This window comes from Cavia porcellus, unplaced genomic scaffold (genome assembly GCF_034190915.1).
Source record: "Cavia porcellus strain 051 isolate PalLab524CR breed Dunkin Hartley unplaced genomic scaffold, mCavPor4.1 scaffold_11, whole genome shotgun sequence".
NCBI classification, from domain to species: domain Eukaryota; kingdom Metazoa; phylum Chordata; class Mammalia; order Rodentia; family Caviidae; genus Cavia; species Cavia porcellus.
In genome coordinates, this window is record NW_026947494.1 from 72,944,942 (window position 1) to 72,958,408 (window position 13,467).

The 13,467-nt window shown below is 35.9% G+C and overlaps 1 long non-coding RNA gene across 3 annotated transcripts in view; it reads right to left on the minus strand.

The window, feature by feature from the left end:
* Positions 1-12,949, minus strand: part of LOC111755677 (uncharacterized) — a 202,648-nt gene extending 189,699 nt beyond the window's left edge. The window contains exons 1-2 of one of the 3 annotated variants that reach the window (XR_002790228.2): positions 12,741-12,949; positions 8,254-8,300 (exon numbers count right to left, since the gene is read on the minus strand). This is a non-coding gene — a long non-coding RNA (uncharacterized LOC111755677). The remainder of the gene's footprint in view (positions 1-8,253; positions 8,301-12,740) is intronic. The other 2 variants (XR_010050610.1, XR_010050611.1) reach the window with 2 other exon arrangements.
* Positions 12,950-13,467: the final 518 nt, after the last annotated feature.

Genomic DNA, 13,467 nt, shown 5'->3' on the forward strand with positions numbered 1-13,467 from the left:
CAACTCTTAGTTCCTGCTGTGGCTATGTCTTCAGGTTGTTGCAGGTCACCAGATCTCCCTGTCTATAGTGTTTGTATCACCTGAGGTCCTATTGTGTCACCGGGGAGTAAGCTCTTTTAATTTTCTCCAAGTTGAGGGAAGCCTTATTGCCACACTCCTCAGCCTGTCTGATGTTCTCTGTGTGAAGGAGGTGATCACCCACTCTCTTGCCAAGTTTGCCAAGGTCTTACAGTTGGAGCGAGTTTCACTTCTGCTCCTATTACCCACTGCAGACTTCTATTTTAAGGGCCAACTCACCACACTGACTGGAGCCTGCTGAGGTCTTCTGAGTCTCCCATGTAGCCAGCACAATAATTCACTGTAGTCCAAGGTTCTGGGAGAAGGGGTTGGATTCAGAGATTAACTGAAATATTAGGTCCAGGAGGCCAGTGGGTTCCCCAAGGGGCAGGCCCATGACAGAAATCAGGGGCATCCCAGGCCTGCTGGGCTGAGAGGCCAGGCCCACAGCAGCAGTCCGAGGCAGCTCAGTCATGCCTGGGGGGGTGGGGGAGGTCCCAGGTGTTCTAGGGTGAGGGGTAGGCCCATGGCTTGCCAGTATCTTTTTGAGGAATTTTTGTATCTATATTCATCACAGAGATTGCCCGTAGTTTTCTTTTTTGGTTGAGTTCATCTCTGTTGTGGAATCAAGGTAATACTTTCTTCCAGAAATTCCTTTGGAATTATTGCTTCCCTTTTAAATTCCTTAAAGATTTTCAGCATTAAGGGCATTAATTCTTCTCTAAATTTCTTGTAGAATTCAACTATAAATCTGTGAGAGCCTGGAGTTTTTTTGTTGGTAAATTTTTAATTCCATTTTCAATTTCATTGGCTTATATCATGTTATTTTGCATTTTTATATATTCTTGATTTAGTTTCACCAGTTAGCTTTTGTCTTAGAATCTGTCAATTTCTTCTATGCTTTCCATTATATTAGAATATAGGTTCTCATAGTGGGTATTGATGATTTTCTGAATTTCTGTAGGATCTGTTGTGCTTTTCCCTTTTCATTTCTAATTGCTGGAATTTATGTTTTTCTTTGCCACTTTTTGATGGGGTTGGCTAATGATTTATCAATTTTATTAAATCTTTCAAAAAAAACTAATTGTTTGATTCATTGTATTCTGTCTCAATTGAATTAATTTTTGTTCTTATATTTTATAATTTGTTCCTTCACATGAATTTTAAGTTTGATTTGTTCTTTTATTTCCTAGAAGTTTGAGGCTCAACATTAGGTTGTTTATTCGAGCTCATCCTATTCTACAGATGTAAGAGTTTATCAGTATAATTTCCCTCTTAGGACTGCTCTCATTGCACCCAATAACTTTCAGTATGTTATATCAGCATTATTATTTCATTGTATATGCTGTGTAATTTCATGTTTTATTTCCTCTGTGACCCATTGGTTGTTCATAAATATGTTGTCTAATTTTCATTTGTTTGTATAGTTTTTCAGATTTTTTTGCCATTGATTTCTGATTTCATTGTACCATGGTCAGATAGTGTATAAGGAGTGATTTTAACTCCTCTATATTTACTTAAAAATATTTTGTGGGCTAGTATGTGGTCTTTTTTGGAGAACTTCCCATTGCAAATGAGAAGAATGCATATTCTGATGTTTTGGGATGGAATATTCTGTGGCCATCTACAAAGTCCACTTGTTCACAGGCTTTAATTCTGGTATTCTTTGTTGACTTATTGTCTAGTCCATCTATTTGTGAGAGTGGATAGTAAGATCCCCTGCTACAATTGTGCTAGCACTTATTTGTTTTTTTGTGTTCATTAATATTTGCTTTATGTACTGGTGCACTAGTTTTTGGTACATACATATCTGCAATTTTTCCCTTCTTCCTAGAGTTTCCCTTAACAAGTATGCAGTGACCTTCCTTGTCTCTTTTGATCAGTTTTGGCTTAAAGTTTACACTGTCCATGAATATCTGCCCATGCTTTTTTCTGGGTTTCTGCAACATGAAGAATTTTTTTCCATCCTTTGACTTTTAGTTTATGAATTTGTTTTGGGGTTAAATGTTGTTTTTGAATGCACCAAATTGATGATTCATGTTTCCTGATCCATGTTGCCAGCCTGTTTCTTTTGACTGAGTTGAGATCATTTATATTGAGGGTTATAACTGATACATATTGGCTTATCTTTTTCATGTTATTTTCCTGTTTCTGGTTCCCTGTTTTTTTCTTCTTTTTAATTACTCGTGCTCTTTGGCAGTTTCTTTCTATTGATGTTCATATGTTTGTGGCCATCATTACCTCTTTCTACCATATCCTTCAGGTCATCCTGCAGGGCTGGTTTGGTGGCTATGAATTTCTTCAGTTGTTCTGTGTCATGGAAGTATCTTATTTCTCTGTTGAATTTAAAATATAGTTTTATAGGTTACATCAGTGTGGTTGAATATTATTTGATTTTAGTGTTTGAAATGTTTCATTCCAGGCTCTCCTTGATATGAGAGTTGAGAATTCTGCTACAATTCTTATGGGCTTCCTTTTAGAGATGATTTGTTGCTGTTCTCTGGCTGCTTTTAATATTCTATTCTTGTATTGAGTTTCTAGAATCCTGGTTATTATATGCTTTGGTGTAGATTTTCTTTTTCATGGTTGTTTGGAGTTCTCTATGCTTCATTTATTTGTATGCAAAGTTCTTTATCCATTTTTGAGAAGTTTTTACCATCATTTCTATGACTAGGATGTGTTTTTTCCTTTAACAGCATCTGTGTTATCTCCAGTTTTATCACCGACTCCAATTGAGCTTATGCTGTTCTTTGCTTCATCTTGCAGCTTTTGGATTGATTTTCCATGGCTCCCTGCTGGTTTTAAGATATATTTCTTTTCCTGGTCAAATTCCTGTCTTCTAGATCTGATAGTCTATCCTCGCCTTCATTTGATCTTCATTCAATTTTATAATCTCCTTGATTTCTGTTTGCATCTGTTTTATTGATTCCATTTCTTGTTTCTATTTAGCATTTATCATTTCCATCATTTCCCCAACCTCCTCTATTTTTTAAAAATCTGTGTCTGCTTTAATTTCTTTCATTTTGATTGCTATTTTTTTCCTTGGATATTATTTTTTCTATGGTATCTTCCACTTGTTTTTTTCACTTCTGTATCATTTCTGAGAGTTTCAGTGGTTGGCTTCTGATTTTCTCTGTCTCTGCTCTGGGCATGTCCTTGGTGGGCTGGGCATTGAGGGTTGCATTTTACTTCTTCCTCTTGTCATTTTCTATTTTTATTTTGTTTTGTGTTTTATCTTGGTGCTTGTAAACTGATTATATTAGATAGTTTTAACCCTGGTGTTCAGGCTTTCCTAGGTGATGTCTGTTCCTCAAGGATGTCTTTTAGATATATTTGTTTTTCTGTCTAGTTCAAGAACCTATCTTCCTAATATGTTAAGAATTTAGAGTTAGTATCTTTTGGACACATTTTTTGGTGCTGGATTATCTTGGTACTTATGACCCTTTGCAATGTCACTGTTGTCATAAAGGGGAAAAACTGATTATAACAAGGATGTTGTCCTGGTTAAACAAGTACAGTTAGTAAAAGCAATAGACTCAAGCACAGCCTGGCTACTGACAAACTGTAGAAATTATTGGCCTGATGTCTTTAACCATAGGAGAAAGTTCTATAGTATAATCCAAATTGGAATTTGTAAGCCACTTTTTTTCCACTTAGTAGAGTGACTTTATCCTGTTGTGGGAGATTCCCCTCAAATTTAAAGACTGCATGCAAAAGTGGGCATCTGCAATGAATAAATACCCACTTTTCAGATGAAGAAATTAAAATGGCCAATAAACATATGACAAATTGTTTAACACCACTTGTCCTTTGGAAGATGCAAAGTAAAACAGTACTGAGATGTTTTCTCACTCCAGAAATAATAACTATTATCAAGAAATCAACCAATAAGAAAGGCAGAACAAACCCTGATCCATTGTTTCTGGGAATGTAGACTGTTGCAATGACTGGGGAAATCATTGTGGTGTTTCCTGAGAAAACTAGGACTACAGGTTCCATTTGACCTAGATGTTTCCCTTCTTTGTATCATTCCAAAAGAATTAAAAGCATTGTACTACCATGATATATGCACATCCATGTTTATAGTACCACAGTTTGTTTCAGTTAAATAATTCAAATTCCCAACAACTGAGAATGAAAAAAAAAAAAAGATTTTTAATAATGGAGTGCTACTCAGTGATAAAGAAAGATAAACTTGAAAAATTTACACCTAAGTGAATGGACCTCGAGACTGTGTACAGATAAGTGAAATTCATTGGACACGTGTGTGTAAATATCACATTGTCTCTCTGATATGAGAACCTGAAAGTATGAATGAAAACAAAAATGTAGACTAGATATTGTGATATAGGAAGAAACTATTAAAAAATAAAGGGGAACTAGGGAGGACTGAGGGAAAAGAAAAGAAAGACAAAGAAAAAACCATTAGAAAAAAGATAAAATGGAAACAAAGCTTTATAAATAAGGAGAGGAAGGAGGGTTGAATGGAGTGGAGGAGAAAGGGGAAACTAGGGGAACACGGGAAAATTCCGTATATTGAATGTGATAAGTACATATATCTAAGATGTACCAGTACACTTTAAAAAGTAAATTGTTGTGATGAATATTTGGAGACAGAGTCTGAACAATAAAGCAGTGAAAGGATCTTTTGTGGGCCAAGAGACTTGCCTTGTATCTGATATGTAATAGAAACATATAAAATAAAATAAATAGGTTGATTTATTTGTACAGTGAGCCCAGGAAGAGAAACGTAGTTGGAATACTGTTGTTCTCTGAAGACTCTAGATTGAATTATGTCTTTCTTACTTGTTTTTTTTTTTAACCCCAGCACAAGACCAGAACTGAAGTGGAAATAGAGTAAATATTTTTTGATGATAAAGTTAAGAAAAAGAGAGATAGACCAAAATGATGGTTGGTGAAAAGGAACAACCTCATACTGCAAAAGTCAACTAAATTTCGTGCAAGCCTAGAGAGAGTATGGAGTTTTGACAAACCACACACAATGATAGATTTTGAGCTTTGGAACTGAAAATCAAAAAAAAAACCAAACATAAGCGCTAAATAAGTGAGTGAAATACCTGCAGAAAAGGGTGAGGAGTAAAACACATTTCTGTGGCTGGAATGCTCCCAAAGGCTACAGGTATCAACAGAATAGCATCAGGCAAGAGTTTTGTGGGGACAGGTTGTGAAGGGGTCCCCTGTTTCATGCACCCATTCAGGCTCCCGGATTGAGAAGCTGCTGCCTCCAGTATGTGGCTCCGGGATCACACTGAGTATCCAGGAGAGGAGGGAAAAATCAAAGGCAGCACCGTGTAGGCAGTTTGTTTTATATTTCACCTAGAATATAGCCCCATGCCACCTCTAGGTGACATCGGCCAGCAGATATGTCTAGCCAAACCTGAATGGATACTTGGAAGTGTTTTTGTTAGCAGTTCCTCCCTGTCTGTAATAGTGGCTAATGTGGATAGCAGATTTCCCTACGAGAAATGGGAGCTTTTCATTCTGTAATTAACAGACATGAGTGGGAACTCCAGGCCATAACAAGAAATAAAGAACACTGGTAAAGGTAACTATATAGGTAAATATAAAAGCCACTTTTATCATAATTTTAATTTTAACTACTCTTTTATTCCTGTATAACTTAAAGGAAAAGTATATAAAGAAATGGAAATCAATGCTAATGAATGCACAATATATAAAGGCATTGTCTGTGATTCTGATGATACAAAGGGGAAGGAAGAAGATGTAGAGAAACAATGTTTTTACACTATTAAATCTGGGTTGTTTATACACGGCTCACACACTACTGAATTTGAGTTCTTACAAGTTAATATGCTAATGAAATCACAGATAAAATAGTTTTAAAATACAAAACGAAGAAAATAAAAATGGTGTATATAAAAATTAACCAAATACAAGATGGACAAAAATAAAATGATTTTTCACAATGAGTTATTTTAGATACAAAGGCAAAGAATAAATCAAAGTATTTCAAGCAAATTATAAGAGTAAGTTGGGGTAGTTATGCTGTTATCAGACAAAACAGACATATTTTGCTAAAAGTTACAATGTAGTTACAACAGCAATTAGCAACAAATATACACCTAATAATGAAGCTCTTGAATATAAAGCACAGATTGACAAAACTAAAGGCAGAAATACACGATATCACAATAATACTTAGAGACTTCAGTATCCCACTTTCTATAATAGATTGAAAAAACAAAAAAATTACAAAAAACAAAGAAATGGAAGACTTAGCAACACAGACTAAATATGTCCATCATATATAGAATAATTCACCAACAATAGCAGAATACATATTTCTCTCAATAGATATCAAATGTGTAGCACATATTACTCCATAAAATAAGTATACATTATATACAAATATAATGAGGTATAACTAAAACCTAACATAAAGAAAATTGAAAAATATAAAAGTATTATTTTTAAATGACAATAGGTCCAAAAAGTTATAGAATTAGAAAAACCCTACAAATGAATGACAGCAAAAGTACAAAACAGCATCATATATTCTAGATGAAATTGAAAATTAGACTAAACCTGCAGTAAGAGATTTAATCAGTGATCACAAACCTCCCAGGTTCTGAAACTCTCAGGACTGGGTGGCTTCAGCAGAGAACACTGCTAAGTGTGTAAAAAAGAAGTGACAGCAATGTTCCTCCCACCTTTCCATAAAGTAAAAGAAGATGAAATAAATCTTACTTCATTTTCTAATACCAAAAGTATTCTCATGTAGAAATTAGGCAAAGGTACTGTAAGAAGCTGCAGGCCATCGTCCTTTATAAATACAGGTGTAAAATCTTCAATAGAAAAACAAGCTGAATTCAGCAGAATATTAAAAGAATGATACATTATTACCAAGTTGAATTTATCTTAGTAAGAGTGTTTTAATATATGAAATCAATCAACAATATACCACATTAGTATAATGAAGGGAAATTCTTATGTGACACACAAATTTTAAAAAAATACAAAATACCAACACTTTTTCATCATAAAAATAATCAAAGTACTTAGAATAAATAGGAACGTTTTCAATATGATAAAGGCTATAGGAAAAATCCAAAATTAAACTCAAAGGTGAAAGATTGAAAGCTTTCCCCCTAGAATAAGGAATGAGACAAGGAGTCCACTTTAACTACTCCAGTACTATTTTGCAGTAATGGAAGTTCAAACCAAAATAACTATTCAAGAAAAAAGAGGTACTCAATTGGAAAAGAATCAGTCAGTAAATGCTAAAGAACCAATACCAAAAACAAAAAGAAAGAAAATGCCAGAACAACCTTGTACTCTGTTTTTACATCATGTGCTATGTCTATCCTTGGTTTTGACTGACAGCTTTGTTTTGTCATATTTGGTTTTATTCTCTGCAAAAAAAGTAATAAGAACTATGGTAGTAATAAAACCCCAAATGTGTAAATTTTGTTGTAAAAAAGAGAGAAAAAAAAGTGCTCTAAAGGATACAACTGCAAGTGTGTTTAGGGGTGTTGAATAGCTGACCATATGTTTTTGGTTGGATCATTGAACACGACTGTTTGCAGTCTCACTGTTTGAATGTCCACTTTGTATGCCTTGATCCTGTGACTTGAGCAACTATTTCTAAGATGATAATGTGTAATCTATTAACTGACTTCTTACTGTCTTTTTTTGTAGTTCTGTATTACTTGTACCCTTACACCGCTTTGTTTTGTTTTGTTTTTCCTCTTTTTCCTTTTAAATAAAATTTTTAAAAAAGAAAGAAAATGCCAGAACAAATAAACATTTTCAGCAGTTTCTGGATATTAAACCAACACACAACGTATTTAGTTCTATTTCTATACACAAAAATCTGAAAAGGAAAATTTTTAAAAATTACATTTACAGTAGTAAAGAGAAATGCTTAAAGAAAATATTTAGATAAAGAGACATATAATGTTCATTGAAAATTGTAAATAATTGCTGAAAAACATTAAAAAGATACAAATACATGGAAAATATCCCATGTTTATGAAATCTGATTTATGAATTAGAATCAGAAATTAAGATTCAATTTAAAGACCCATTAGACCATTGAAATAGAAAAGGACCCAAAATCACACCTATGCAGCTGTAACAATCCTGATTCTCAAAAATAGTGCCAAAATTGTATACTAGAGAAAGACAATCTCTTTTAAAAATGATGATACTTACAAAACTGGATATTCACATGTAAAAGACTGAAAGTAATCTGTCCCACCCTGTAAAAGAAACAGTTCAAAATAGATAAAACTTGAAACCTTGAAACTACTAGGAAAAAAAACACAGGGAAAACACTCAAGGACATAAACATTTTGAACACTTTGCATGTAAACATTTTAGAAACAATTTGAACTGCCTGAACAGGATTCTATTAACCCTCGAAATAACAGGAAGAACTGATAAACGGAATTGCATCAAATTGAAAAGCTCCTGCACAGTAGAGGAAACTGAACAGAGTGAAGGCACAGCCTGTGGAATACGAGAAAGGTCTGTTGGAGATGGATGATGAAAATGCTCTGTAAATAGATAATAGTGCTACTACATGACATTATCAATGTACACAATGTCTGTGAATTGAACACTGAAATATGTACATTTTACAAACATTTTAAAAAGCCATACAAAATACAAATTTATTTTTAATTATTTAACACCATAACAAGTTTACTTGCAAAATTGTTGTAAAGTTTTCAATCCTTATTTATTATAAAACAGTTTGGTAGCCATTGCTGATTTCCTATTATCTTTTTTTGAGTCTTGTATCACTTTCACTGTTTTGTTTTGATTAACTCTATTCTGTTTTATTCTCTTTAAAATAAAACAATAAGAAACAACTGCCCCCCAAATACACTGATTTGCATATATAGTTCAAGACCAGCATAATTTGATGGATTATTTTAGATAGCACAAATCTGGAACAAAATTATTTCACCTCAATAAACCTCTGCTTCTTCATATAAATGCAAGGTAATTATACTGTCTCCTCTGCTTTTCGTGAAACTAGTTAGTGCATGACATACCACAGACAATAATCAGTAGGTCTTATTTGATGATATTTGTACTTACATGTTGTATTCTAAATTTGAATTTGATGTAATTCTTAGATTAAGTTTTACATGATTTGTAAGCTCAAGAACTCCTTTGGTCATTTGTTTTATTGCATTTCTGCATTTTAGTCCTCATTAACATATCCTATACTGCATATTTATTTATATTTACAGTTGTTCACTGGTATCTAGAGGAAAATTTTTATATCCTCCACATATTCCAAAATTATGTTCTCTGATTCTACATATTCTCATCTGTTGTATAAAATGGCATGATATCTGCTTAAAACCTACTCATATCCTCCAATGTATCTCCAATCATTTCTGAATTACTTTTAACACTAAACAACATAAATGCTTATTGTACTGTATTGTCTAGAGAAAAAAAATCCATGGATATTCATAAAGTCAAATTTTTTACAAGCTTTTTAACAACTGTAATCCACAGTTGATTGAATTCGCCGATACAGACATTGTAGATACGCAGGAAGGGCTGAGTAAGTATGATTCGTGTTTATCAAAAGCAGAGATTGCCCTGCTTGCGCTAAATCCTCAGTTGTCAGCAGAGTCCCTTCCATTGGGTAGCTCTTGATTTGCACTTATTAAGCAGTTTATGGGCCATAGTTCTTCATCTGCACTCACAATGCTCAGTACAATCTTCTACTCGGAAGAAGCCCAAAATAAGTGTGGCTAATCCAATTGTAGCCTCAGTGTGGGGTGGTTATGTTTCTACAGCCTTGTGGTATGTGAACTGCGGCATTAAAGAGCAGTCAGTCAGAGTGTGAGTCATCCGTGAAAAATGCCTGAGAGCGTACTAGAGCCAAGATCTCTGTGTTCTCATCGCTAAATAACAGAACACTGACATCTCCGCTCCCGCCACACTGATGAAGTGTGTCACAGCCTTCAGTGTGAATTCTGCAGACTCCTACAGACCACAGAGGCCAAACCACCCAATGCCTCTATGAGGTCTGGAAGTTTCCCTTCATGAATGCTGGAGCATGACTCACAAAAAGTGCAGACTTTTCTTCTTTTTTTAGTCTATGTCCTCTATCATTCCAAACTTGTCTCATCAAAACAAAACAAAACACAACAAATGTAACAACAGTAAGTCATTTACAGAGCCTTTTGCCTGGAAAACCCATTCCAGGGAATTTTGATGGCACAGAGGGGATAATAAACCCAACAAAATGAATTTGATACAAATATGGAATATACCAAGACTGGAAATCCATGAAATGAAACAGCAAACTAAGTGTACTTAAAACTTACATTGGTAGTCCCTAAAACAAATCAGTATAACTTTTCCTTTAATACTTGGATGGGAGAAAGGGAAGATGAGATACCACTTTGGAATTTTTAAAACACTCAGGAAACAGAAGGAAAACAAATTTCCTCTTCAACATTTAAACAGGCATGTACCATTTACATATAAATGATAAAGCAGTTCAGCAGGTTTCCAATAGCATGTTTGAGCACATAGCACGGTTTCTAAAAATATACACAGCATGAAAACACAGACCAAGAAACTGGTATTACCAGGCTCTGTCCCTTTTTTTTGTACTGGGGACTGAACTCAGGAACTCATGCTTACCAGGCAAGCGCTTGAGCCACTGAGCTAAGTCCCTGGCAGGCTCTGCCTTTACCGTCCATAATTCCCATAACAACCCCTTCATACCAGTTAATCTCTCATGCAGTCTCAAGAAAACTCATCCAAACTGTGCACACTACCGGATAAAGAAGTTTGTCAGTCGTGTGCCTCAACCAGCATATCTGAACTGTATTATTCTGCAGCTTTCTTCAAATTGTGCTGAAGACTGGACTTAGGAACCAGGAGATCTTTTTCAAAATGGTAGGGGACGCCAGATACTGAAGCAGGGAGCAGGAGAAAGAAGGGGAGGAGGAATGTGATATAAAGGAGCTTTTGCAGATGGGGAGGGACTGAACAGTTGGGAGGAGCAGGGAGAAAGAGGAAGGGTAGGAGATGAAAATTAAACACACAGAAAAAAGAATTAAAATGTGTTGCTTACACGTACCAACTCCCTGGGATAATCATAATCATTTTTCAGTACAAAAATGGGGCGGAAGTCTCTATATATAGTTTAGCTGAAAATATTACTATAGTTGCTTTATTCTGCTGATTTCAAAGACCAATATAAAAAGAAAGGCAGTACCATTTTCTTTCTCACTTTTTTTCACTTGTTCCCACAGACTTTTAGAATTTACTCATAACTGAATTTCTTATGTCATTATTCTAGATACTCATTGCAGAGATCATTAAATATAAAATGAAAACATCTTGAAAAATGAAAATATTGACCCAGTGTTCTGAAGAATATGCCTGTTTTCAAAGCTTGATTAGATCAACCAACTATATTAGAAGTATGGATGGTGCATAGAATGTTAAAGATATCAGCTTTTAAGCATTTGCTTTAGAAAGGTAAAGAAAACATCCTAAAATCTATCTGCTGAGTTTCTTATTTAGTTCCACATGAATAAATCAATAAAGTGTTAGAAACATGTAGGAGAAACTATACAAGTAGGCCTAGTCAATGAAAGCTACAGTGCTGATTTTCAGGGCACACAACAATCAGATTCATTTCAGCTACTAACTGAGTGTTACACCACAGCTGTGCCCACCGTACCCTTGCCCTCCAGTGGCCCCAATACCTGGGACCCGCAAACCACGGAGAAGCCCAAGGCAACCTTGCCCCAGCATGGCCAACTGCTGCCCTAGCATCCCGTTCTCTGCATGTATTTGCCTCATAAAAGCACCAGATTAACTATTTCTTCTGTTCTGTATTTTCATATGCTTTGACAACTTCAAAGTCCTGCTGGTTGGGAAGACACTTCCCCTGGGACTGTTCAGTTCCTAGAGACAGAAGAGGACTTGGTCCTGAACACATAACTTTCGTGAGCAAATCACTGGTGTCAGACTCCACCCAGCACTTTAGCCAACTTTCACATACCACAGCTGAATTTCTCCTGACCTAAGTCAGACCAGAACCAGGCAGCAGGTGCCAGCGTCCATCAGAGACTGCTGAACACTTCAGAGCTCACCAAATCTAGTCGGACTTTTAAATCCTAAGCGCATCCTCTGCCCTGCCTTGCCATTCCTGTAGAAACCCAATGAAGGTTCTGGTCTAGACATTCCCTGTCTTTTACTCTGTCCTGATCAAACCTTTCTCCTCTCGGTGGTCCTGAATGGTGTAATGTGTCTTTTTGTCAGGTGGAAATGTAAGAAATTAATTCTTATTTCATTGGCACTGACTGCCTAATGGCATGACCCGGCTTCCTCCGTAAATTAAAATCCTGTAAACGAGCCAAGAGTCAGATGGGATGTACATGCAAACACGTTACTCCTCTGGTCTCTCACTTCAGCATTTCATCATGAGCCAAGCCACATTTTAAAATTAATTAGAAAAGGATAAATGTACGCCCAGATCCGTAAAGGAAAACAAATTGAGCCTAATAGCTTTGCTTTACTTTTGTCTTCCAAAAGAACTTGAATAGCCAACAACTGTTTTTCAAGAATCTTTCCCTAAAACATCTCTGAATTGTCAGATAAAACGACTTTCAAAGTGAAAACCTACAGCTGCTTAGTGAAATGCTTACCCTAGCTGGCTGTCTGGGATGATTCTTTGGAGGGTGACTTCCATCCGCTTCCTGATTAGCATGCAGCCCGGACCTGACTGCACTGCTCCTCTCCTAAAGTCAGAGGACGGCTTCCTAGAGCTGAGCTTCTAAATCCCTCACAGGCTCCTTGGACTTTTGTGGAGGACATAGCAGGCCCCCTTGTGGTAGCCTCAATCTACTGTAATTCAGAATGGAGAGCTATTCTTTTCCTAACAGTGTTCTTACGGCAGCATTACTTAATCTTCAATGAGCAACTGAGTCTTCTGGGGTGGTTTCTAAAATGCTGACGTCCAGTCCCGACTCCAACGTGGGATATTTAGTTGGTTGAAAGTTCAAACACTCATTCCTCTGCATGGTTCTAAAGTTCAACTAGAGTTGAAAACAATGTAGTCATGTTTTCCGTCTCTGGTCCTGAGACTCTCCATGAGCACCATGAAACTGAGAACTCTGTCCCATTTAGCAAGACAGATTTTGCAAGCACACATGGATCTATTAGAAAAAATATTTATAGGAGGCAAAAAAAGAAAGAGAGAAAGAAAGAAAAAGAAAAAGCATTTAGGTTCATAAAAAGGGCATGGGAGCAGCATTAGCAATGCTGGTCCACAGCTACTATTTAGCTGCAGAGAGACCTTGAGTAAGCTGCTGCCAGCATACATCTACACAAGACTCATTCATTAGAATTTAGTCTGTGGAGCTCACAAATCAT